We start from the raw sequence: 23162 nt of genomic DNA, 5'->3' as shown, positions 1-23162 counted from the left end.
AAGAAAGAAAGAAAGAAAGAAAGAAAGAAAGAAAGAAAGAAAGAAAGGAGGGAGGGAGGAAGGAAAGAAAGGAGGGAGGGAGGGAGAGAGGGAAGGAAGGAAGGAAGGAGGGAGAGAGGGAAGGAAGGAAGGAAGAAAGGAGGGAAAATGTAAGATAACTCATATAAAAAAATAACTAATCTGGAAAACAGATTGTGGAGAGATAATTTAAATTTTTGGACTACCTGATAACACTGACAAAATGGAAAGCAAAAAAAAAGCCCAGACATCACATTTCAAAAAATCATAATAGAAAACTGTTCATATCTCTTAGAACCAGCAGGCAAAGTGAAAACAGAAAGAATTAACTGTTAAATTCCTGAAAAAAAACCCAAAATAAAAATTGACAAGAACATTATAGCCAAAATTCAGAGCTTCCAAGTCAAGGGAAAAATAGTGCAAGCAGCCAGAAAGAAATTTAAGTATGGAGGGGCACAGTCAGAATTACATAAGATTCAGCAGCCATCATTATAAAAGAGCAGAAAGCTTAGAATATCATGTACCAGAAGGCAAAGATATAATCTTACTGCGAAGTCATATGAAATATGACTTACTTAGCAAAAAATGAGTGTAATTCTACAAGGGGGAAAATGAATCTTTAATGAAATAAAGGACTTTCAAGCACTCCCAATGAAAAGAATAAAGCTGCATAGAAATTTTAAAATATAAACTACATGTCCAAAGAAACATAAAAAGATAAATATGAGGGAACATAAGGGACTTTAAAAGGATGAACAAATTACATTCTAATATAGGGAGATGAAATGTGTTCCTTCGGGACCCTATTAAAAAGACAGAGGAAGAGAGAAGGATTTTGTTATTTTTCAGTGATCTTGAAAGAAGATTAAGGGAGAAAGAAAGGAATACATTGATGGGGAGAGGAAGAGAAAAGATGGAGGAAATTATCTCATATAATTGGAGTATGCAAGCCAAACACTATAGAAAAAGAATGAAGGAACGACACTTGAATGAAGGAAGACACTTGAACCTTTTAAAATCTAAACTGGTGAAAGGAGAGAAGAAATATATACATATACATATATATATATATATATATATATATACACACACACACACACACACACACACATACTCTGTGTGTGTATGTGTATGAACAGAGAATTAGATGCAAAAATACATCTCACTCAACAGGGAAAAGGGAGAAAAATTATGACAAAATTCATCTGGAGAAACAAAAGGTCAAGAAAATCAATGGAATCAAGGGGGGGGAAATGGGAAGGAAGATGGCCTAGCAGTCCCCAATCTCAAACTATACTACAAAGCTGTAGTCATCAAAACAATTTGTTACTGGTTAAGGAATTGAGTAGTTTATCAGTGGAACAGATTAGGTACACAATATACAGAAGCAAATGAGTACAGTAACGTAGTATTTGATAAACCCAAAGATCCCAGTTAATGTGACAAGAATTCACTATTTGACAAGAACTGTTGGGAAAACTGGAAAGCAGTCTGACAGAAACTAGGCATAGACCAACGTCTCACACCATATACCAAGATAAATTCAAAATGGGTACATGCTTTAGATGTAAAGGGTGATACCATAAGCAAATTAGCGGAGCAAGGAAGAAATTACCTGTCAAATATATGGATAAGGAAAGAGTTCATGACCAAACAAGAGATAGAGAAGTTCATAAGAAGTCAAATGGATCATTTTGATACATAAAATTATAAAGTTTTTGCAAACCAAAATCAGTGCAGCAAAAATTAGAAGACAAGCAGGAAATTGGAGAATATTTTCAGCAAGTTTCTCCCATAAAGATCTTATTCTTAAAATATATATGAAATTAAGTTAAGCTTAGAAGAATAAAAGCTATTGCCCAAATGACAAATGGTCAAAGGATATCAATATACAGTTTTCAGAGGAAGAAATCAAAATTATCAATAGCTATATGAAAAAATGCTCCTAATTACTAATAATTGGAGAAGCACAAATTAAAATATCTCTGATACACTACCTCACATCCATCAGATTGAAATATTGACCAAAAAAAAGGAAAATTACAAATGCCAGAGGGGATATGGGAAAATAAGTACACTAATGCATTGTTGCGCTAGTTATAAACTAATTCAACCATTTGGGAAAGCAATTTAAAACTATACCCAAAATGCTATTAAATTGTGTTTACCCTTTGACCCAGTGATACCACTACTAGATCTATACTCCCAAAGAAAGAAGAAAAGGACCTATAGGTACAAAAATATTTATAGCTACTCTTTTTGTAGTGGCAAAAATTTGGAAACTAAGAGAATGTCCATCAACTGGGGAACAAGTTATGCTATAAGAATGCAATGGAATACCACTGTATTATAAAAAAATAATGAAGATGATGGTTTCAAAAAAATCTGGGAAGATTTCTATGAATTGATACAAAGTGAAGTAAGCAGAACTAGGAGAATAATTTATGCAGTAACTGCAATATGCAGTAAAAGCAATAATCAACTCTGAAAAACTTGTTGATTCTGATCAACACAATGACCAATCATAATTCCAAGGACTCATGATGAAACATGCTATCTCATCTCCAGATAGAGAAGCAATGGACTCAGAGTGGAGAATCAAAGCTCTTCTTCTTCTCCTTCTCCTTCTTCTCCTTTTCCTTCTCTTTCTCCTCCTCCTCCTCTTCCTCCTTCTCTCTGTCTCTGTCTCTCTCTCCCTCCCTCCCTCCTAATGTAGAAATTTGTTTTGCATGACTATATATATTTGTAATGGGTTTTGTTTCTCTAGCCTTCTCAATGACTGGAGGAGGGGAGAAGGGATGGAAAGAATTTAGAAAGTAAAACTGAATTAAGAAAAAAACAACCAACAATCAATCACAAAATTAAGAAAAAGGAGGGAAAGATGAGAAGGAAGAAGGGGAGAATAAGAGGAAGCGTAGTTTAAGGGAGGAATAAGTCTAAGCAAAATAAACTCTAAGAAGAGTAGATTTACAAAAGGGGCTTAAAAGAAAAGAAAGGACAAGAACCTCTTATTGGGGTCTGGGTAAGAAAAGGGAAGGGGGCAGAGGAGCAGAAGCAGACTGCATCAAAAGTAGAGCACTGGTGCTAAACTCATTCCTCTCTCAGCACCTTCTTCTTTTTATAGAAGGGACAAGAAACAAAAAGAAGGAAAGTAGAAGAGAATATCGTGTGGGGAAACAGATAATTTCTTCTTTTTCCTGCAATGACTTTGTTTATACAAAAGTTTTTGAATTTCATATAATCAAAATGATCACTTTTTTTATCTTTTACGACAACTCTCCCTCATTTGGTTAATAATTCCCTCCCTAGTAATAGTTGTAAAAAGTGCCTTGTTCCATTCTCTAGTTTTTTTAATGGTACAATATATTTAAGGCTAGTACCCACTGAAACCTCATTATGGTATACAGTACAAAATGCTGGTCTAGACCTGATTTCTGCCAAAAACATTTCCAATTTTCCTAGTAATTCTTCCTTTGGTAGCTTCTGTTTTTCAGTTTTTCGAACATCATTAAGAATCTCACTAGAGTGTGGCATCCATTATTGAGTAAGTCAAAGCAAGGTCCCATCATTCAAGCTCAGTGCATTAGGCAATGTAGCTCCCTCATTAGGACGTGGTAGGATCTAAAAACCCAATGGAAACCCAGTACTTCTAGTCTAGGAAGAACCACAGAGAACTCAAATTAATCTTAGATAGCCAACAAATATTCACTGAGGCTCTACTCTGAACTCAGCTTCCAGGGATATGTAGAAATGACTAAATCCTTTTAAAAAAAAAAAAGAGTTGGCAGAAACCTTGGAGATCAACTAGTCTAATCCTCTCATATTATTTGCAATTAGTGGACCTTGGCTCAAATTTGGGCTTACTAACTAGCTATGTGACCTTATCTGACTTATTTTCCTTCTTTGAACCACACAGGCCTTACCTATTAAATGAAGTTATACTGGATCATCTTTAAAGTCCCCTTTTCCAGCTCTAAATATTATGATCTTATTGATCTTCAACAGAGAATAAGGAATTCAAAGTAGGGCCATAAACTGGTGTTGAAGAAAAGAAGTTGCTCAGCTCAGTGGAAAGGGAAGTAACTGCAGGAAAATTTAGGAACGATTTAAAAGAAGGGGACTGAATCCCAAATGCTACTTGGAACCTCTGAACTATCCAAGAAAATTGGACTGGCAGACTCAGAGATGGGAAACACAGAGGCTATTGATGATGCTGTTTTGACTTTTCTTCCCAGGAAATATGAAAAGAAGGGACCAGAGTCATCTCAGCCCTAACAAGCCTCTCAGTTTCAAAACAAGAATGAGGTCAGCACATTCCTAGAATAGCCCAGGATTGGAGGGCAAGGACAGAGGGTAATAAAGTAGCATCCTGGAAGCCCTTATAAGGGAGACATGGGTTTGAGTAACAGTTCTGCGGCTGACTCCTTTGTGTAATCTTGGGCAAGGAAATTCTCCACTCTGGGCCCCAAAGTCTTCTTCTGTAAAATTAAATTCATATTGTAGCCCCATTGCATATACACATTATGTGATTGGGAATAATGTGAAATAAAGGTAGAAAGGTAGGTTGGAGCCAGATTCAAGTAGAGACTTGAATGACAGCTTGAAAAGTATCTATTTTTTCCTGGAGATAAAATAAGGACCCACTGAAGGTTTCTGAGCAAGGGAAATGCCATCAGATCTGTGCCTTAGGAAGATCTGAATGAACTGAAGAGAAAAAATATTAGAAGCAGAGAGACCAATTAAGAGGCTGCTAAATAATCCAGAAGAGAGGTGATAAAGACCTGGTGGTTATGTGAGAAGAGGACAAATGTAAACAATGCTGTGGAGATGTCATTAACAGAACTTGGCTATTGCTTGGATATCAAAGTGAGAAAGAGGAAAGATTCAGAGATAACACTGAGATTGTGAGCCCAAGTGACAGAAAGGATGGTAGTACTCTCAACAGAAATAGAAATATTTGGAAGGGACTGGTATGGGGGACAAGATAATAGGTTTTATTTTTAATATAATGAGTTCAAAATGTCAACAAGACGCAAGTCTGGTAGTCAACTGGGGATGTGGGTCTGGACTTCAAGAGAGAGGTTTATGGCTAGATATATAGACATTGAAGTCATCTGCATGGAGATCATAATTGAATCAAGGGATGTGATGAGATCACTAAGAGAGAGTGTATGACAGACAGGGACCCTGGACAGAGGCAACACACGTACTTAAGAGGCAAGAGATAGATTATGAACTGGCAAATAAAAACAAGAAAAAGTGGACAAGAGAACTGAGTAAATGCAAACTTCAAGTGGAAGGAATTGTTGATTATGCTAAAAGTTTCAGGGAGGTCAAGGAAAATGAACCTTCAGAACAAGCTATAGGATTTGGCAGTTATGAGATAATAATTATGTTAATGATAATAATAAAGCTGAAATTGATATAGGAGCTTTACAAGCATCTTATTCAAGCCTAAGAACATCCCTATGAGTTAGATACTATTATTATGCCCATTTATAGATGAAGAAACCAAGGGTTAGAAAAGTTAAATGATTTGTTCAAATTCAAATAAATAGTGTACCTAATAGAGGCAGGAGTCAACCTTTTCATCTTTGGTAACCTTTGAGAGAACAGTTTCAGTGAAGTTTGGGGTTCAGAGGTCAGATTTACGAGAAGTTGAAAAGTAAAAAGAAGGTGAAGAAATGAAGGCAGAAATATAAGAGTTTGGTTTTGAAAGGGAGAAGAGATATAATATAATAGTCTGAAGGCATGGCAGTGTCAAGTGATGATTTTTTTAAGGATTGGGGAGCCCTATGCATGCTTATAGTCAATAGAAAAGGTACCAGTAGAAAAGGAGAGGCAGAAATTGAGGTTGGTAGGTGGGAATAAGCTCCCAAAGGAGATGGAAAAAGGTGGTATCGAGAGCACAAAATACACTGGTTGACCTTGGCAAAGAAAAAGACTCCAATAACTTTTCCAGAGTTTAGAACAAAGAAGGGAAGAATTGGGGAAGACATAGAGAGACTTGGATGTAAGCAGTAGGAGAAACAAAGAAAGTCAGGAAGGATTACCTTGATTTCTCATCTACTGAGAGGGGAGGTAGGGGGCAAAATACATTGAAAGCTTGAGGAAAGGGGAGCTGCTTTCTCATAGCTGATGTGGGAAACATGATAGACAGTCAAAGAGGGAAAAAGGAAAGAATCACTATGTAGATGTGAGATCAGATTAAATATGTTTGTAGTGGACCAAGTCAACACAGTTGCCTGACTTCCTGCAGTTGTGTGTAGGCAGATTTTGAATCAAAACTAAGAAGATGGATAGTGGAAATAACCCAGGGTTCATTGGCAGGATGTGAACAAAGAAGAGTGGAGCAAGGGGTTCAAAGGTAGAGGACAATGGTGCATAGTTGAGCTACTTGTCTATTGAGTCAACACTGTGAAAGCGAGAAAGGTAAAATAGAGCAGGTGATATAACAGAAGTCACACTGAGAACAAAATAAAGGTTTAGGCTTGAGGCAGAGACAGTTAGAAGGATAGGTGGTTATGATCGAAGAGAGAAATTTCAAAATTCAATGTCATAGAGGTGATGGAGAGGTCTGAAGAATGACCCTCCCTGTGTGTGGCTGAGATGATGAAGCTGTAAGTCATAGAGCTGAGAAGGTTATTGAGCTGAGAGCTCAGGTTGTTTGAGGAGACAACATGAAATCACCAAAGATTAAGTCAGGGACGGGTGGGGTGGAGAGGGAGACTGTGAGCCAATTATTGAACTTGAGAAAGAAGGGAAAGTGAGCTGAGGACCACTGTGTGACCACAAGATCTGGACCAAATGATATAAATGGATGGAATATACCTGAAAAGATTATAGATTTAGAACTGCAAGGAACTTTATAGGTCACCTAGTTCACCTCCCTCATTTTACGAATGAGAAAAATGGAGTCAATAGAGGTTAAGTGATCTGCTGAAGGTCATGCATGTTGTAAGGAACAGAGTTAGGATTTGAATCCAGGTCTTCTGACTCCAAATACAAATGTCTTTCCACGGTACCATAATGAGTGATAAAGATTGCCACTGGAAGTGTCAGTAGAAAGTAAATAGCCTTCAGAGTCCTCTTTTTGGCCAGGGAAGAGGTAATCTTTCAGAGAAAACCAGTTTTCCACAACTACAAGACTGAATGAATATGGAGAGATGAAATTTAGAGTGAAGGAAGGTTTGTTAATTATAGCACTAGGATCCCAGATGGCACAACAGAGGAAGAGGGCAGCACTTAGGTAAAGGCAGGACAAGGTAGGGCTGAGATGGATTTAGATGAGAGTATGAGGAGTAGTAGCAGGGAAGGTTTTTCTCAGTGGGACCAGAATGAATCACAGGGCTGGAAGTGGGAGGTTTATAGCCACTGGATGAGGGAAGTGCCAGGTGATTGGAAATCAATCAGAACAGGGGATGAGAGGGTCAGTAATGATAGCAGCTGGAATGGTCATGCAATAAGAAAGGCCATTGTGCTCAGACCCTATTTGGCAGGCATAGCCACTTGACTCTTCTATTCCTTTCTTTTAAAAATTTATCTATTTTTAATCAGCAAAAATTCTCTTTCTCTCCTTCCAACTCTCCTCATCCCTCCCCCAATTGAGAATGAAGGAAAAACAAAACCACTATTACAAACATGCAGAGTCAAGAAAAGTAAATTTCTATATTGGCCATGTCCAGAAAAAAAAATGATTCATTCTGCACTCCTGGTCCTTCACCTCTCTATCTGGAGGTGACAGCATGTTTCATCATGAATCTTCTGGAATTGTGCTTGATCATTATGCTGATCAGAGTTCCTAATTCTTTCAGAGTTGCTTGTCTTTACCATATTGGTGTCACTGTACAGTTGTTCGTCTGGTTCTGTTCATTTCATTCTGTATCAGTTCATAAAAGTCTTTCCGGGTTTCTCTGAAACCATCCCCTTCATCATTTCTTACAGCATAAAGACATCGCATTGCATTTTTATGTGATTAGAATGTGATATGAATGTGATAGAAATGATGAAAGCTGAAGGAAATGATGAAGGGTCTAGTTGACTGGGAAAACTTTTATGAACTGATGCAGAATAAAGAACCAGGAGAAAAATGTATATAATAACAGAAAAACTGTAAAGATAATCACCTCTGAAAGATTTAGTAACTCTGATCAATACAATGACCAACTACAATTCCAAAGACTCATGGTGAAACATGCTATCCACATCCAGAAAGAGAACTGATGGATTCAGACTACAGATTGAAACATATTTTCTTCTATGTCTTTCTTTCTTTTCTTTTTTGCTTGGAATATATCTAATGTGGAAATGTATTTTGCATGGCTATATACATTTGTAATAGGTTTTATTTTTCTTGCTTTCTCAAAGGGTCAGGGAGGGAGAGGAAGAAAATTTGGGTTTGTAAATAAAATTTTTAAAACAGGAAAAATATATATATACATACATTTATATATATGCGTACATACATGCACATATATGTATATATTGTATATGTGTATGTGTGTGTGTATATATATATATATATTTGCTCTGCCATTCCCCAGTTTATGGGCACCCCTTCAGATTCCCATTTGCCACCTCAAAAAGAACCACAAATACTTTTGCAGATTCTTAGTTTGTATTGTTTAATACTAATCCTTCCCTTAAACCACCCTCCTACTAATTTTACCCTCTCCTTTCTCCCATTTGCCCGTAAGATGCAATCAGGGTTAAGTAACTTGCTCAAGGTTACACGGCCAGTTATTTCTGGGTGTGGTGCTGAGTATCTGAGCCGGGATTTGATCCAGGTCATCCCAACACTGGAGCCGGTGCTCTTACTCGCTGAGCCACCTGGCCGCCCCTAAGCAATTGGGGTTAAGTAACTTGCTCAAGGTTACACGGCCAGGTGTTTCTCAGTGGGTGCTAAGTGTCTGAGCCCTGGATTCGATCTCCAGGTCTTCTCAACACTGGAGCCAGTGCTCTTACTCACTGTGCTACCTGGCCACCCCATAAGATGCGTTTTTTGACCCAACTCTATGTGTGTATATATTCTTCTCTTCTTTGACCAGTTAAGATTAGAGTGAGGTTCAAGTGTCAGTAGCTCCCCACTACCTCCTCAACTTTATTTGTATAGATGTCTATTTGTACAACTTGATTCAATGGAATAATTTTCTTAATATTCCTTTCTTCCCCTCCCCCCTCATTATATTTCTTTTCTCCTCTCCATTCTTCTCTTAAGAATAAGACATGATATGGGGCGGCTAGGTGGCACAGTGAATAGAACACTGGCCCTGGAGTCAGGAGGACCTGAGCTCAAATCCGGCCTCAGACACTTAACACTTAACTATTTGTGTGACCTTGGGCAAGTAACTGAACCCCAATTGCCCTGCCTCCCCCCTGTAATAGCAAGCAAAGGCAACTTCCCAAAGGTTCAAAATACCAGCATAGCTGCTCTCCATTTTATTCAGTAACAAATTAAGAACAGAGAAAATCAAAATACAGCATAATTCAAAATACAGCATTCACCAAGTGTAATTCAATAATTTCTAAGTACTACTCCACCCCTGGAAAGTACATTCATTTAGTCAATCACAAAGCCCCTCTTCTCAAATGGAGATTAGTTTCCAATCATAAACAAAGTACATTCATTTGGTCAGTCACAGAGCACAAAAAAGTCAAAAGTTTCCCACCCCTGGATCACAACTGAAAAGGCTATCTACCCCTGAGTTACAAAAAACTTAAGCACAGCATTTAATACCCAAAGAGAGGTCTCTTTTTCATCTTGACTGGAGAAAAGTTCTCAGCAATCTCTGTTCCTAGGGAGAGAAAGCTTAACAAGGCCACAAGATACATTGCCGGTGTCCTTATTAATTCATTCTCTGTCTGCAGAACAGTCCTAAGACCCCTGAAAACATTAGCAAAATTGTCTTCCAGGATTTCTGTAAACATACAACAAGAAAATCCTTCTTCAGGACTTCTGAACCAACAGCAAGGTTCCAGGACCTCTGTAACAACAGCACTGGCCTTCACCAGTGGACGCACTTTACTCTGTCTGCAGAACAATCTCTGGACCCCTGAACCAGCAGCAAGGTTCCAGAACCTCTGCAACAACAGCACTGTCCTTCACCAGTGGACAAATCTGGCAAAACAACCTCAAAACAGACAGACAAGGGGAGGCTAGGTGGCATAGTGAGTAAAGCGCCGTCCCCGGTGTCAAGAGGACCCGAGCTCGGTTCCAGCCTCAGACACTTAACACCCACACAAAAATACTAGCCATGTAACCTTGGGAAAGTTACTTAACCCCAATTGCCCTCCAAAAGGCCAAAAAACAAACAAAAAAAAAGACAGACAAAGTACCAGCATCACAGCCATGTCTCCTCAGTCCTGGGCAGCCTGAACTGGCCCTCAGCAATTCTCTCTCTCTCTCTCTGCCTCCACGATGCTGCTTCCAAAAATTCTTCTGCCTCTCTTCCTCTGCTTGTGTCTCTCTAAATCCACAGCACCAGCTCCTCCCAGTTCAGCCCTCTCTTTTCACGTCAAGTCCATCCCACAAGTGGGATTCACAAGCTCTGGGTTTCAACACTCAACCCAAAAGCCAAGCCAATAGAGGGAAATCTTTAAATTCTATTACTATTACATCCCTGCCCCCCCCAAAAAAAAGCAAAAAAGAAAAAGAATAAGACATGATAAACCACTCCTAGACCTTCCATCTAATTAGACCCCTTCTATGACTCCTGATGATAAGATTTAGTGGATACACACATCTCACCATATTAAAATGTAAGCAGTTTATCCTTATTTAGTGCCTGTTCATAGTTAACTTTTTGTGTTTGTCTTCACTCATGTTTGAACTTCAAAGTTTCTATGCACCTCTGGTCTTTACATCAGGAATGCTTGGAAATACTCTTATGAAGGTCCATTCTCTTCCCCCACTGGATTTATGTTCAGTTTTTCTGGGAATGTTATTCTTAGCTGTAAGCCTATATCCTTTGCCTTCTATAATATGGTATTCCAAGCTCTCCATTCATTTATATTTGTGACTGCTAAATCATATGGGATCCTGACTGTGGCTCCTCAGTACTTAAGAATTCTTAATTTCTGGCTGCTTGTAATATTTTTTTTCTTTGACCTAGAAGCACTGGATTTTTATTCCTGGAAGTTCTTATTTGGGAATTTTTGTCAGAAGGTTACCAGTAAATTCTTTCTATTTTGACATTGGTTCTAAGAGTTCTGGACAGTTTTCTTTTAAGTTTTCTTGAAATATGATGTCCAGACATTTTTTTTTGGTCATAGTATTCAGGTAGTACAATGATCCTTACCCTTTTTTCTCCTTCATCTATTTTCCAAATCAGTTGTTTTTGCTATAAAATACCTTAAATTTTTTTCTATTTTTTTTTCCATTTTTTGACTCATGGAATCATTGGTGTCCATTTGGTTTATTCTAGTTTTCAGAGAGTTTGTTGCTTAGGCAGGGTTTTATACCTTTTGTGCCAAACTGTTAATACCCTTCCTAATTCTTCCATCACTCATTTCTTTTCCAATTTTTCCTCTAGTGTTCTCATTTCATTTACAAAAACATTTTAAACTCTTGTTTCATCTATTCTAGGAATTCTTGTTGTATTTGTGCCCAATCTGTGTCTTTCTCTGAGGCTTTGCTTGTAGATCTTTTAGTTATTCTCTTTTTCTAAGTTTGTGTTGTGAGCATCACCAGCCCTATAATAGCTTTTTATGGTCAGATTCTTTTTTTGTTGTTTGTTTGCTCATTCTTCCAGGCTGTTTCCTGACTTTGGACATGATGTTAGGGCCAGACACCTCTAGAGGGAAAGTCTAGGCTGGCCCTATTGTTGTTTGCTTGGGGTATTGAGTGTTGTGTTGCTCCAGGATCTCAGGGACATCTCGGAGACCTATAAGCTTCCCATGATCCCAAAGTGGTCTGATTGCTGTCCTCCTAGTCTGAAGCCTGCAAGTTCATGACCTGGGTTTGAGTCTGAGAATAGTAGATGCTGCTGGACTCAGTCTCTATCACTCAACTGCAAAGTTCTGCTGGTTCAGAGTGACAGAACTGCAGGTTCCCCTTCAGTCTGGGATTCTTCTGAGACACACCTGCTGCTTGCTTCTGAACCTGTTCCTTTGTTTGAACAATGCCCAGGGCCTTCATACCCAGGAATGCCACACCAGCACAGGATCCTTCATCATTCCACTCTGTAGAATATCTGAATCTGTGACCCAGAACTGGGTAGTAGATGACAAAGCTGTTGGTTGACACCTGGCCCTATTGGTATGGGTTGGGGGGATGCCCTGGGAAGAGTGTGAAACCTCTGCTCATTCTGGTTGGATAGCCTTTCACTGCACTGGAATGCTCCCCACATGGTACTCCTAAACAGCCCCTGTCCCCAGTTTCCACAGACCTCTCTGTCTGTCTCCATATGCCAACCTTGACTGGAAAAATGTTTCCCTGTAACTTTGTCTTGGACTTCCCCATCACAATTCAGTCTGGTGTGTTTTCTAGATTTGTCTGAAGGAGTTTCAGCTGGGTTGGGGGAGCTTACTTTACTGCTTCCTTCTACTCTGAATCTTGGCTCTGCCTGTTCTATTCCTTTCCATCACAATCTTTGAGAGAGACTACTGTGGGACAAAGAGGGTCAGTGGTAACATAGCCAGCAGGATCCTGGGCAAAGTCTCTCCCTAGCTCCAGGCCACTTCAGAGGCCAGAGTAACAGTACTGGCAGCAGTATGCCTTCTTCCTCAAAAGTGATGGCCCTTGGTAGAGATAGAAGGCTAAAGATAATATTCTCTCAGATGTTAGTGGTGAGCAGCACGAGTGTAGATACTCTTTCTGTAGATGAAGCTAGGAGATCATTGTATCCAGGAGGCCTCCAATCCCATTTTCTGATAGGAGCTGGAGATTGAAGGTCTCTTCCCTCCCATGTTGAGTGATGGCAACAATAAGAATAAGTTCTGAGTGGGGGGTGAAGCAGGGAAGGGAAGTTAGGACCAGTGGAAGAGCTTCCCAGGTCCTTCCCAGTGCTAATATTTTGCGATTATTATGGTTACATAAATTAATATTTATGATTATGATATTATATATGTTAAGTTCTAGAGATGTTGAGTGAGGACAATTGTCCCCAAACACCTTCACTACCAGTGAGATTCTCCCTGTTTGACCTACAGGATAACCAAAACCCAGAGATGAAAAATGACTTGTCCAAGGTCACACATGTCTCTTGATCCTCACTTTTGGGGGAGTGTCCTTTTCCCTTGGCTCTGATAAACCCTTTTGTTCATTTCCTTACAAAACCTGTTCCTGTCTCCCCCAGGCTGCCAAGGCTAAGTGTTGGTGAGAGCAATCCCAGCCAGTCTTTGTGACTAGCCCCTTTCTTGTCCCAAAGGGGATGCTTATCTCCTTGCTTCTTGTCTTGCAAGCAAAGAAAGAAAAAAAATATGCAACTGGGAGATGTTGAATCTGTTCATAGGCAATTTGGAAATCATAACACAGTGGGACAAAAAAATCATCCTAGCTGGTGAGAGAGGATGTCCTCTGACAAGAACTCTCTTGCATTCATTCAGTGCTTTAGGAGCACTTTGGGGAGTACCAGCCCTGTGCTAGGCTCCTGGGAGAGTATTATGCTGTAACAGGAAGAGCACTGGACTGAAAACCAGCAGACCCAGCTCTGGTCATGGCTCCTCAATGTGGGCAAGTTCTGTCCCCTCTCTAGGACTCAGTTTTCTCCTATGCATTATGAGGGGATTGGACTGGATGCTTCCTAAATTTCTTTCTTCCTTACTATCTTCCCCCTCCCTAAGTCCTACCCCTTTTCTCACCTCAACATATATTTCAAGGACCAGTTATACAACAGTATTCCATAGCAGGGGTAGCTCCTGGGAGAGGGGGAGATGTTGGATGGGTCACATTTCTTACCTTTCCTGTCTCAAGGGTAGAATTTTCATGCCCTTGTCCCCAAGGACAAATAATGTGAGACTATAATTTCATGCCTAAGGCACACACACCCTGCCCTGAACCAACTTCAAAACCTTCTGTGACTCAGAAACTGTCTTAATTTCAATCATTTTTATAGGCGTGAAATCAGGGTCCTGTTTACTCAGAAGGTATAAGTGTGTGGAAGATGGGGGATACAGGAAAAAGAATTTAATGGATCACAGAATGATAATATCAATAAACATGAGACTAAAATTTCAGAATTGGAAGTGGCTCCCAAACACAGAATGTTAGAATTGGAAGAATCCACCTTAGAATACAGAATATCAAATTCAGCTAATAGATGAGAGCTTAGCACATAGAACATGGAATGTTACAGCAAAAATGGGCTTGAGAGGTTATTCAGCCCAGCATCCTCATCTTACAGATGAGGACATTGAAAGTGGTTTATCCATAGTCACCCAGCCAGCTAGTCACTAAGTTGTACGAGAGACCAAGTCTCTTACCAGTCTAGTGTTCTAGGTGCATCAACGGAATTGGGTACTCAAGTGCCTCTGTGATGTTCAACATTTTTTAGTAGAGCCTTAACTGAAGACATAGAAGGCATCCTTGTCATATTTTTAGTTAATGTTAGGAGAAAAGTTAATACCTTAGATGGCATAGTCAGGATCCAAAATAATCTTAAAGGCTTGAATAATGGGATAAACTCCCCCATAAACACCACATAAAGTCCTGCATTTGGGTTAAAAAAAATCAACAGCTCAAATACAGAATCCAGCTGGGTTATGACTCCCTTCTCCAAGAGGGCCCCACAGCTGGTAGTGGGTCCCTTACAATATTTTTTTAATTGAATGACTTTGAATGCTTGGTGAGTTGTCACTCAGCTTCTGTTTGAAGACTTCCAGGGATGGAAATGCCATCCTGAAACCCGACATGAAAAGGTCAGCAATACAAATAGAGAGGCAAAGGAATAGGAATAACTGGTGGTGTTTCACCTAAGAAAGGTTTGTTCAATATGCTATCAGTATGACATCATCAATTAAAAACAAACAAACAAAAAAGCCTAGAGAAATTTCAACTTCGTTTTGACTCCATAGTGCCCTGGTCAGACTACAGCTGGAGTTTATGTTCAGTTCAGAGCACCACATTTTAGTCAGTGAGTCAATAACATTTATTAAGTGTCTCCCATGTCCCGGGCACCATGCTAATGTGTACAGTCATGTTTCAGTCATGTTTGACTCTTCATGGCCCCATTTGGGGTTTTCTTGGCAAAGATGCTGGAGTTTGTCATTTTCTTCTCCAGCTCATTTTACAGCTGAGAAAACTGAGGCAAACAAGGTTAAATGACTTGCCCAGGGTCACACAGCTAATAAATGTCTGAGGCCACATTTGAACTTAGGTCTTCCTGACTCCAGGCCCAGCACTCTGTCCACTGTACCACCCAGCTGTGCTAAGCAATTTTTTTTTTTGCAAATATTATCTCATTTGAGTTTCACAACAACCCTGTGAGACAGTTGCTATTATTAACCCCATTTTACAGTTAAGGAAACTGAGGCAGTCAGAAGTTAAGTGACTTGCTGAGGGTCACACAGATAGTAAATATTTGAAGCAGGATTTGTCTTCCTGGCTCCAAGTCCAGTGCCCTATCCACTGGGCACCTAGCTTCCTGCTTAGATTTGCTCTGCTTTGGTCCCTGAGGCCAGAGCTAGAAGTAATAGATTCAAGGAAAGGCAGATTTCAGCTCAACATAAGACAGGGGTGTGGGGAAAAGTATAAGTCATCAGACCATAACTGAGCAGAGAATAAAGTAGCCAGAAAGCAAGTACTAATAAGCAGAAGAAAAATTAGATCTGCTTTACTTGGTACAATCTGACTGACCTCAGATCACCAGATTGAAGCTTGAAAAAAAAATAAAGCTTGGTTGGAGCTCAGTTGTCCCCAGGTGGAGGAAGTTACCCCATGAGCAAGTGGGCTGTGCAGCAGAGGCTGACTGAAGACTGCTCAACAATGCCCTCCATTAAACACTTCAAGTACATCCTATGATGTGCAAGGCTCTGTCCTGCACAAGGGTGGACTGCACTGGGTGGCCTCCGAGCTCCCTTCACTGGGAGGTGGCAGCTTGGCCATCACAAGGGGTTTACGGTGGAGGCTGGATGACCACTTACCTGGGATTCTCTTCAGGTGTGGATTAGACTTCTGAGGCTCCTTCCATCTCTAAGATTCTGTGACTCTGGTTCCTTTGAAGGAGATTAAGCGTTGACAACACTTTCCCTCTTACAAAGCCATTCCATGTGTGTGTTTACTGGGGGCAGAAGAGGAAGCTATGTGTGCATATGAATATCTAAGTCTATATGTTTGCATATGTACATGGACTGTTGGTTTATTTTTTCAAGCAACGGGGTATGATGGGAAGAGCATGAGACTAGGGGTGAGGAAATTCGGGTTCTTGTCCTGACTCTGCAACTAACTCATTGTAGGACTTTAGTAAGTCCATTCCCCTCAGTTTCCTCCTCTTTCTAATAAGGACTTTGGACTAGAGGACTCCTTCCAGCTCTTACAGGATCACTGGGGGACCTTAGAAGTCATGGAATCCAACCCTCTTAATTTTACAGTGAAGGAAATATGATATTCTGTATTTTATAATTCTAAGACATGATAAGGTGAAATAGTTCCCTTATATTGTCCTGAAAAATAGTAAACATTCCCACTTACATGTGTTTATTTGTATATACATTTACATGTGTAAAAATCTGCACACATACACACATAAGTATACCTTGTTTGAAGCTGGGACCTGGCTTGTCTTAGATAACCCTTTGGCCCTGGATACTAGCTGCTCGAGCCAGGGATATGGGGACAAGTTGAAGTGGCCCTCAGAAGCTGTCATCTGTCTAACACCTTACTCTGAGGGCCAAGAGATCCTGAGCAGTTTCCCTCCTCCCCTCCCCCGCCTCCCCAAAATAAGGTCAACCACAGCTTGATCTGCCTTGCCCTTCCTTGGATCACACTTGCTTCCTCCCACTATTACAGCCTCTAACATTTCTCCTTACCTTGTTCCCTCCCCCATTATAATCTCCATACTCCTCATTCCTTCTCCCCTATTCCTCCTCCATTATAGCTCCTTCCCCTATTTTTCTCCTGTTACATTTCTCCTTCTCCCTTTTCTCCTTCCATATTTCTTTCTCCTCCTTATTTGTATCCCCCATATTCCTAAAGTTCTCCTTTCCTCCACATTCTTGCTTCTTCCTCCCTTATCCATTATAGCCCTCCATATCACACCTTCTCCCATAATACTCACCCCCCACGCTCATTTCTCCACACTTCTCCTTCACTCCTCCTCCCCCTTTCCTTTTTTTTTCTTTGCTTTTTGGAGGGGGGAAGTTAGGGCAATTGGGGTTAAGTGACTCACCCAAGGTCACACAGCTAGTAAGTGTTAAGTGTCTGAGGCCAAATTTGAACTCAGGTCCTCCTGATTCTGGGCTGGTGCTCTATTCACTGAGCCATCTACCTCTTTCCTACCTCCTCCTGGCCTGATCCTATTTCTCCTCAGTCCTCCCATCCTAATCAAAACTGATTATTAATATAGCAGGGATGATCTGGTAAGACCCCTTTTTGCTTAGTCTAGGGCATCTCTCACGGGATGGATGTGTGCTCTGACCCCATGCTGAAGGGCACAAGCCTTTTTGAGATGGCCATAGCAACTCCTTACTGGTCACCAGAAATGATTGTCAGGCAATACAGTGACAAAGGGATTGGGCACTTTTGAAAGAAACACTCTTCTGAGTAGTATGAGACCCCAACCTACAGATATTGTTGGCTTTTATCTGAGTACTTATCCAGTGATTTGGGGATTTATCTAGTAATATCTTTTCCTTGGACTTCCAGAAAGTGGGGAGAAGGGACTTCTCTCCCCTCCATTCCCCTTTCCCCTAGTGGCAAGGGTAGCTAGAAGCACACAGCAATGTGAACATGTGCTTGCCTAAATGAGCCTGAGTCCCTAGTGGTTTTCTTCTGTTTTCTGCCTTTTTTTCTAGGTGCAGGCCAGCCAGTGATCCTGGGAAATGGATATTTCCAGACTTGGTTGCCTATTGGGTGTGGGAGAGCAGAGAGCAAAAGGGAACCATTACCATCAGGAGGACTCTGCAGCTGAAGGATTAAAGTCAAAGCCATGCTTGTGTTGATAGACCTTGTGAGCTGCTCAAACAGTAAAGGTCTGAGAGGAGTGCAAAACACCCCAAATATCTGTTCAGTAGTCTCCCAGCATGATCCTAAAATAGTAGATTTAGAGCTAGAAAGGGCCTTTGAGGTCATTGAACCCAATCCCCTCATTTTACCAATAAGGAAACTGAGACCCTGAGAGGTTAAATTACTTGCCCGGGATCACAAAGCTAGGTAAGTGTCTAAGCAGGACTTGAACCAGGTCTGATCCCAAGTCTGGTGGTCTCTCCACTATTCCTCATCTTTATGTCTCAGAAGAATATGAGAGTGATGGGTTATAGCTTTATGTTTCTGTGTTTGTTGGTGCATGCTTATCAGTCTTTTGTGTTTTAAGCATTTCTTCTATAATGGAGGAGATAAACAGCTGCCCTATACCTGATATATATTGTACAGAGTACAGTTAGCCCTTCCACATTGCTGGGAGCAGGGGCGTGGTGCCCCCTTCATCTGGAAAATCTTTGGGAAAAGTTTTTGGCCCTCCTTTCATACTAGAGAAAAAGTCTGAATTATTATGGTATTAAAAGATGAAATATGTTTATAGTAAACTATATATATTATATATTTCTGAGTTTCTAAACTTTTTCTGTGTCATCTGTGGCTTCAAAACTCAAAACAAAAATCCCATTTAATTTCTTATGCCTAATTTGTAATATATTGAAACCATAATGGGGAGAGTCGTGATGTGGAAGGGATAACTCTTATCTTTTCTAGAAGAGAGACCCTGTTACTCCCTTTTGAGGGAGGCCCTAGATATGAGCCATACTTAAGCTTTTCAAGATTTCCCCAGTTACCCCTGAGTGGGAGCAACAAGCTCAAGATCAAGAAAAATCCCATCCCTACCCACCTCCCCACCTCTGGCATCAGAGCCCCTCAGCATGAATCTGATCTGTGTGAGTACAGAGCCACTGTCCCTTGTAGGAAGGGGGGCCCCCTGGGCCATAGGTCACATTAGGATATGCCTTAAAGGAGGAGTTCTACACCAAAACCACAGAAGAACAAAGCTGAGATTTCAAATGTCAGGGGACATCGAGTTCAGTCTACCTGAAGAGGAACTGAGCTCTGCAACAGCTCTGACAAATGGTCATCTGTCCTCTGCTTGGAAACCTCTGTAATGACAGGGGGGCCCTATACCTCCCAAGGCATCCTACACCACTCTCTGACCACTCTGTTAGGAAGATCTTCTTTAAGGGGCTTTTGACTTCCAGAACAAGGGATACCTTTGGATTCAGCCAAGGGATTCTAGGCCCTGGTGGGGACTGGGTTTTCCTCCCTTTCCTCTAGCCAGGAAGCAGGAGAGGAGAGTTGGGGGGAGGGGATGAGGAGAGGGATTTGGGAGTCTCAACTTTCAGCTTAAAGCAGAACTTTTGAGTTTTTCATGATTTCTAAGGCCCTTTCCTAGTCTAAATCCTACGATCCTATTATCTGAACTGTTTTCAACAAGTTGAGGATAGTGCGTGCTTTAGGTTAAAATACAAACACAGACAGTTTGCTTACCCTCACTAACACATTCATACAGACATGCCCATTCACAAATTCTTGCACATTCAAATTCATTCATTCACACTTTGATATAAAGCACATGCCCACCTCCCCAGTACACTAACACCAAAAAGTACATTGACAGTACAAAGTCATGATAACTTCCTGGGCCTCCAACTGGAATACAATTCTTCTCCCAGTCTTAGTTCTTGGAATACCTTGGGGCTGAAGACCCTTTCTCCTAGGGTATCTTTCCCAGGGACCTTTAGTATAATAAGGCCCCATTTCTTCCTCCTTCCTTTTCCCCCATCCCAGCCATGTTACTTAAACAAATGGTTCCCATTAACTGCAATTAGTGTATAAACTTGGCCTTTGATTTATAGGATCTATTAAAGGGGCAAATCCTTCCCAGTGTTCATTTCTTCCCAATCCACAGAGTTCTGTTTTTCTGTGGAGGCTGAGAGTAGGTAAAGGCCTGGTCTAGAAAGGCCTAGGTAATGGAGGACCAGTAGCCCTGTGGCTATGAGTAGGCTGACCATGGATGAGCACAATTCCTGGCACACAGTGGCATTTAATTCATATGCATTGAATTGAATTGACAAACCACTGCTAATTCTACAGTGAAGTTTCTCCTACACAAATCTTCACTATTTAGCTGTAGGTCTAACACTCAAATTTCTTCCTTAACATCAAGCTACAGGTTTGCGCTTGATCACATTTATCCTTTGTCCATATTTGGGATGGGAGTCTCCACTTTTGGCTAGAGGCAGAACTTCTGAGCTTTTCATGATTTCTAAGGTCCTTTCCTGCTCTAAATTCTATGATTCTATCATTTAGACTTCTCAACAGCATGAGGGTAGGTGCCTTAGGTTAAAACACAAATACAGACTCAATTTACTTACCCTCACTAACAGGTTAATACAAACATGCCCACTCCCAAATTCACATGGCCCCAAATTAATTCACTCACACTTTGATATAAAGTATCATACTTTGATATATATAGTGTGTATATGTATATATGTGTATTTATGTATAAATATATACCCTAGTGCATGTAAAGTATATACACTAATACACAAATTTACACACTGACAAGAACAAAAACATAACTTCTTAGGCCTCTGGCTAGAGTATAATTCTTCTACCTGGGCTAGTTCTCAGAATGTTGGAGAGCTGAACCCCCCCTGAAACTAGGGAAGAAACTGGACCTCAGTTTCTCTCTCTCTCTGCAAAATAAGGCATATAAAATGATTTCTATGTTTCCTTCCAGCTCCAACATTCTATGTTTAACCACTTGACCAGGCTTAGACTGATAGCATGGATAATGCCCATGAGGAAAAAGTGACAATAGGGAAAATGAGGCCCAGAAAAAAGTAACACATCCAAGGTCCCACAGATGTGGCTATGATCCACAGAGAGGGCCAGGACCTAATTCAACCTGAATACTCGCCAAAGTCCTCATCACATTTGTCTGTAATTGGGCCCTACATTGTGCCTTCTTTCTGGGTAAGGGGTGTTAAAGAGTTTAACATTTTCTAGGTCAGGAACAATATAATCTGTCATTCTATAATCAGTCAACAGGTATTAATAAATCAGGCATTGTAATAGATGCTGAGGATACAGACAAAACTGAAACAATCTCTGCCCTCAAGTAGATTATATTTTATCAGTAGAGACAACACGTACATATGTACAAAATAAATTCAAGGTAATTTCTGATGGATAAGTACTACCAGCTTGAGGTGGGAGGTGGGGAGGATAATCAGAAAAGGCTTTGTGTGGAAGGTGGTATTTGAGATGAGCTTTGAAGGAAAGAGGGGATCCTAAGAGGTGAGAGTGAGATTGAGTGCATTCCAAACACGAGTATTAGTGCAACAGGATGGAGAGAGGATATTGAACAATGTATGTGAAGAACAGCAAGATGGGCAACTTGAATGAACCATGGAGTGTGTGAGTAGAATAATGTACAATTTTTAAAAAAGGGGGGGTGGCTAGGTGGCACAGTGAATAGAGCACAGGCCCTGGAGTCAGGAGGCCCTGAGTTCAAATCTGAACTCAGACACAACACAAACACAAAAAAAAAAAAACTAGCCGTGTGACCTTGGGCAAGTCACTTAACCCCAATTGTCCTCCTTTCCCCCCCTCCGAAAAGCAAAATAATAATAATAATAATAATAATAATAATATACAATAAACCTGGGAATGTACAATAAGCCTGGAGCCAGGTTGAAAAAGGGATTTAAATGTCAAACCCAGGAGTTTGTACTAGAATTTACTGAACAGTGAAGTGATGTAGTCATATCTATGCTATAAAAATACTACAGGTATTTGACAGCTGTGGAGAGATCACATTGGAGAGGAAGGAGACAGTTTTCTGCTGTAAGGTCACTCCCAGCCCTAACATTCTGTCCTCTAACCTTCCTCCCAGATCTGATAGCCTATGTTCCAAGGTTCCTCTGAGCTCAGCATTTTACATTCTACAATCTAGAATCTTTCCAATTTTGACATTCTACAGTCTGTGCTCAATTCTCTATGCTGAAGTGCACTCCAATTGTCTCAGGCCGGATTCCCTTTCTCTCTAGAGACTGAAACAAGTCAGGAAAGCCTAATTTGGAAAAAATAAAATAACTGATTGGGGCAGTTCCAAAGGTTCTCCAGCCTCAGAAATTGCTATGCACCCTCAGGGATAAAGAGGACCCCCCCAAGTCTGTGCCAACAGACCCCTTACCCAGAACCAGTCCCCAGACTGATCTCATGTATAATAGCCATGAGAACAAAGCAAAGCTCAGAAAAAAAAAAAAAAAGTAACACACCCAAGGTCCCACAGATGTGGCTATGATCCATAGAGAGGGCCAGGACCTAATTCATCCTTGAATACTTGCCAAAGCTCTAATCACATTAGTCTGTAATCTGGCCCTAGATTGTGCCTTCTTTCTGGGTAAGGGGTGTTAAAGAGTTTAACAGTTTCTAGGTCAAGAACAAGTAAAAATTCCCTTCCTGACTGGACTCAGACCATCCAAATGCTAACCATAAGAACTTAAGGCTGGGAAGTACCTCAGACCATAGAGTGTCAGGGCTGGAAAAAACTTCAGAAGCCACTTTATCTAACTCTCATTTTACTGATAAAGAAGGGGCTCAAAGAAGGGTCATTACTTGCTCAAAGCCACTCAGTGAATTTGTGTTAGACCAGGGCATACTATACACACCGTTCACTCTTCAATATCTAGTACTAGTTATTACAGGCAACCTGGGAGACCTTGAACAAGCCCATTCACTGCTCTATGTATGCCTCCATTTCCTCCTCTGGAAGATGGAACTAATGTTTGCATTGCTTATTGCAGCCGATGGCACAGTGGATAGAAGGATGCTGGGCCTGAACTCAAAAAGACCTGAGTTCAAATGCTATCTCAGACTATTAATGTGTGATCCCGGGCCAGTCACTTAACCTGTTTGCTTCAGATTTCTCAATTGTAAAATAGGGACAATAATTGCACCTACCTCAAAAGGTTATTGTGAGGTTCAGATGAGT

The 23162-nt window shown here is 40.6% G+C and overlaps 2 long non-coding RNA genes across 4 annotated transcripts in view; one reads left to right on the top strand and one right to left on the bottom strand.

Annotated features, from left to right (window-relative positions):
• LOC138149402 (uncharacterized) overlaps positions 1-18702 on the top strand; it is a 37583-nt gene extending 18881 nt beyond the window's left edge. Inside the window, exon 5 of the long non-coding RNA XR_011165309.1 lies at positions 17968-18702. This is a non-coding gene — a long non-coding RNA (uncharacterized lncRNA). The remainder of the gene's footprint in view (positions 1-17967) is intronic.
• LOC138149401 (uncharacterized) overlaps positions 1-23162 on the bottom strand; it is a 101330-nt gene that overhangs the window by 76574 nt on the left and 1594 nt on the right. The window lies entirely within an intron of this gene.

Source organism: Petaurus breviceps, unplaced genomic scaffold, assembly GCF_028583685.1.
Source record: "Petaurus breviceps papuanus isolate PSGF00001 unplaced genomic scaffold, PetGlider_PUasm1.0 90847, whole genome shotgun sequence".
NCBI classification, from domain to species: Eukaryota; Metazoa; Chordata; class Mammalia; order Diprotodontia; family Petauridae; genus Petaurus; species Petaurus breviceps.
The sequence above is the reverse complement of the archived record's forward strand: the minus strand, read 5'-3'. Positions and strand labels throughout refer to the sequence as shown.